Source organism: Eurypyga helias, unplaced genomic scaffold (assembly GCF_000690775.1).
Source record: "Eurypyga helias isolate BGI_N326 unplaced genomic scaffold, ASM69077v1 scaffold9051, whole genome shotgun sequence".
In the NCBI taxonomy this organism is placed as follows: domain Eukaryota; kingdom Metazoa; phylum Chordata; class Aves; order Eurypygiformes; family Eurypygidae; genus Eurypyga; species Eurypyga helias.
Window position 1 is genome coordinate 51,097 of NW_010228905.1, and position 4,656 is coordinate 55,752.

Sequence of the window (4,656 nt, forward strand, 5' to 3'; positions counted from 1 at the left end):
TGGCCTGTCCCCAGAGCTGGATGCTCTCTCCTCTGCAGCAGGCCTGATCAACTGGCCTTTCCTCGGGGAAAACAAGGCTGCCTGTGGAGCAGCACTGGGGGAGAGAGAAGGGGGAGCAGACCCCTGCGGCAGCTGCTGCGGCAGAGATGTCTCGACCTCGGTGAGGGACCCACTCCTATCCCCACAGGGTCTGGAAGGAAAACAAAAGCTTAAAATCAGCTCCGGGGACAGCTGTGCCTATACGCTGCCATCGCCCACAAGTTTCCACCCCACGGCTCTGAGCTCCTTTGGTGGTGTAGGTAGACCCTTAGAAAAGTGACCAGGGGTTGGATGCGCTTTGTTCTTCTCACCCAGACTGTCTCTTTTCCTTACCCCCTGCCTCCAGCCAGATGTGCTCACTGCCTCTCTCCTGCCAGCCCTTGCGTTCACCCTGGTGTTAATTCAGCAATTCACTTCAGGAAGCTGATCCAGCTGAAATCCTCAGCAAGAAAGAAAGAAGTTTCCAACCAGAATATATGCACAGCCTTTGAACACAGAAAATCTTCCTAATTTGTAAAAAAAAAAAAAGAAGAAAAAGTCTGAAGTGTCTTCATAAACATCTCATTTTAAGCTGAAGCAAAATGCCATGAAAATACTAACCTTCTAACACCATAAACTGAGTTGAAGAGAAGGTGGTGCCTTTACCAAAAGAGACATCAGACTTTATGAAATTCATCACTGGTTTACTCTTTTAAAATAAATCAGTTGGCAAAGTTATAATGTGACCTACTTAATCTGTTGTCTTGAAACTTGACGGGCATTTAAGATTTGTTCCCAAAGCCTGGAAACAGAGGGCGGTGAAAATGCAGGCACCTACCCAAATCCCTACAGAGATGTCGTCCTCTTTTAGACACTACAAAAAGGCACCATGACAGCAGTCAGCAGCTGCAGCAGTGCTACTAAATGAGAGGAAAAATGGTCTTCATCAGCCCTCACAAGAAGTCCAGTCCATTGTCCAACCTTAAAGCAGGTAAACACAGCGTCCAGCTCTGGAACCCCCAACATCAGAAGGATATAGACTGGTTGGAGCGAGTCCAGAGGAGGCCACGAAGATGCTCCGAGGGCTGGAGCCCTTCTGCCATGGGGACAGGCTGAGAGAGTTGGGCTTGTTCAGCCTGGAGAAGAAAAGGCTCCGGGGAGACCTTATAGCACCTTCCAGTGCCTGAAGGGGCTACAAGGCAGCTGTGGGGGGACTTTTACAAGGGCCTGTAGTGACAGGACAAGGGGTAACGGGTTTAAATTGAAAGTGGGGAGGTTTAGATTGGATATCAGGAAGAAGTTCTTCTTGGAGAGGGTGTGGAGGCACTGGGACAGGTTGCCCAGAGAAGCTGTGGATGGTCCATCCCTGGAAGTGTTCAAGGCCAGGCTGGATGAGGCTCTGAGCAACCTGGTCTAGTGGAAGGGGTCTCTGCCCATGGCAGGGGATTGGAACTGGATGGTCTTTAAGGTCCCTTCCAACCCAAACCATTCTGGGATTCAATGAAACACAGTGTTTCTAAAAGAGTTTTGTTCCATATATTTTGAGAAATTTCCACTGATGGAGGTTTTTCTCTACACCTGAGCAAGCTCTCTTCCTCACCAGCAAGTTTTTCAATAAGCCGCCTTCCTTTCTGTTTCAAAGGCCATGCACCCTTTCCTATGGCTAAACAGACATAGAGAGCAATGCCTTCCCTTTCGCCTTACAGACGTAGCCAAAGGTTGTTACTGCATCAAGCCCTTACCCGTGTCTCTCCTAGGCTTCCACTTTCTCTCTTGATCTCTTGTCACCTCCTTACTTCTTCTCATTTTCCACAAAATGTGGTCTCCAAACCAATGGGGTGTTTCTCTGCAAGGGCACACTTTCATGTACATATTTTTGTCCCTGTGCACCCCAGCACCAACAAACCCCACACTTCTTGGAGTTTCAATGTACACTACAGAGAACACCTCCCCCACTGCCAACCCATCCTTTTGAAAACTTTCAGTAACTCATCCAGAATCCACTTTCTGCTCTGTTAATTTTTATTATTTTCATAACCTAAGATTATATAGGCTGCCATATTCAAAACAAAAAACTAGGCCATAATACTATACAGCTCCATCAAAAATCCAAAATCTCCTTGCTCTTTCCCAGGTGAGACACTGAAAAAACTCCACCAATGCCACCAGAAACTCAGCACCGCACAAAAAATGTGGCCCAGGGGCTCCAGAAACCCAAAGGTTTGGCAAGTGTACGTTGGTGCTTTAATTAAAAATCCTTGGTAGGTTTAAAAATGTTTGGGTGTTTTTTGGTTTTCTTTTTGTCTTTTTTTTTTGGTGTGTAGGGGAGAGAAACTGATTCTATCTACCTGGGTGTGTTTATAGCAGCCTAATCTTCTTTGAGATTTCATATTTTCTCTGATTTGATAAAACTGTGGCTCTTTAATAAGTTGCAGCATTCAGATACTTATGACAAGCTGGCACTCAAATTGTTTGCTTTAGCACTGCAGATTGCACAAGAGACATGAAAGGTTTCAGCGTAGCTGGAAAGTCACTTTTGATGAAATCACACATCGCTCCAGGGGCTGCATTCTTTACAATTTGTGCATACTGATGATATGTGTTTTCAGATGCGTTTTGGCAACCCTGTGCCATTTTCAGAAATCCATCTGGGACTCAGGAACAAAGCAAGCGCACACGAACATGAGGAAGACAGAGCTGGCACAGCTACCGGATGGAATTTCTTTAAGGAAGCGAAATCGCTTGTTCATTTTGCTGGCAGAAAAAGATAGGAAAATGAGTGTTCCTGTTCTTGATGAACTTTGTGATATTGTTAAATCCTTCAGACAACATATAATTCATGGAAAAGCCATGGCAGAATTCCTTTGCACTTATCCCCAGTGTGGCTCGCCCCCAAAACACAGATCTCTGCCCTCATTTCATAGACAGAAAGTTGCCCAGATGAACAATAGCTCTAAGTTTAGCGAAGAATCCCAACACTTGCCTCTCTTTTTTTGCTTCAACCCTGCCAAAATTTATTATGACTCCACCAGCTGCATAGTTTTCTTGCACTAAAATACTAAAGTGCAAAAGCAGATTCCACGCTGTGTTACAGATTGGCAGGTGACTTCCAAAGAGAGTTTTTCAGGCAATGCCTTGAGCTTTGCCATGCAAGCACCCAAGGGGACGACACAAACGATGCCCCGTAGTTGGCCATGTCCCTCTGCACCAACGGCACCAAGCAGCGCTCCCAAGGCTGCATGACAGGACATCCCTGAGCCCAGAGCAGAATGAAGAGAGGGCACATAGCTCTCACCACCAAGGCCAGTCTTAATCTCCTTCATTGGTGCTGGCGAATACTTGAGTTACGTCAGCCGAGCAGTTAGCCCGGGACTGCAGATCGTAATTAATACCCATCCCAGCTTTGAATTTCTTTGGAAAAGAGCAGTGAATCACTGAAGTGGAGGCTTGCAGAGGAAATCCTCAGCCACAACAAAAAGATTTCATGCTTTATCTCCCCCTCTCAAGTATTTTAGCAGACAGACGGAGGATTTTCCTCCCAGTGACAACAATAACTACACTCATTGAAGAAAAATATGTGGAACAGGAAGACCTGCATTCCTTGTGTGAAAAATAAGAGTGGTCTCTGCCAACTGAATTTTTCAGGAGCAACTCATCCACATGAAGAAATGGCTGCTGTGATAGTGTCAGGACCAGTGAAGCCTACAGTAACGTGCTATATAATTGACAGATGGGAGAAGTAGAGAGAGAAATGTGGCTTAGTCTTTGTTTCTTCCAATGTTTCCATTATTAATATGCCTCTTTGACTCACATTTGAATGACTCACGTCTTCTCCGTTCCTTACTCCCACTGATTTGTGTGGCAACTGTACCATTCCCAAAAGTTTAGTTATTTTGTGTTTAAGAGACCCCTTGAAAAACATCCTGACATCTTGGACTCTTTGGGGCAAGGATTTGAAAGCTTGTCCTGTAGTCATTCCTTCATATGTAGGTCCTTAAATTAATTAAGCTTACCAAAGTGATACAGCTTAAATTAAGTCTGGTATTGCAGACAACAAGAAGTCTGTTGGATCTGATTATTATTATTAATTATTATTATTTTAAATAGAGAAGTCAAAGAGGGAAAAAAATAGGTGGGAATATTTGCTAACTTTTAGAAGGGAAAAGGGTGACAAAGACACCAGACTCACATATGAGGCAAGGAAGTGCTCACATTTTACCACATCAGGTAGTTAAAAAGCACAAACAACCAATTTCCCACTCTCTACCTGACCACTACCATCTTCGGAGTAGGAGACCATGGACGCTTCCCAGTTCCAAACTTTCCAACTTCCCGAAGTCTTCCTCTCCCTGTTGGCACCAGTATAAGTTCTTCTCCACATCCAGTGGTTTTGCTCAAGTTGCCCACAGCCATGACAGGAAAGCGCATTGCCTCCTTTAAAAAAGGGAACCATGACTCTTCTGTTTCCATCGTGCCAAATCTGCAGGACACTTAGGGCAAAATCAAGGGCAGAATAAAAGACATTGGTGCATGGAATTTTGGGACATGACTGAGGAGTGGCGGAAAGGGCAGGCATTTGTGCATGGGGGCTGCGCACATCAGCCCACTGTCAGGACGCTGTGGGGCTCACTGCACCGT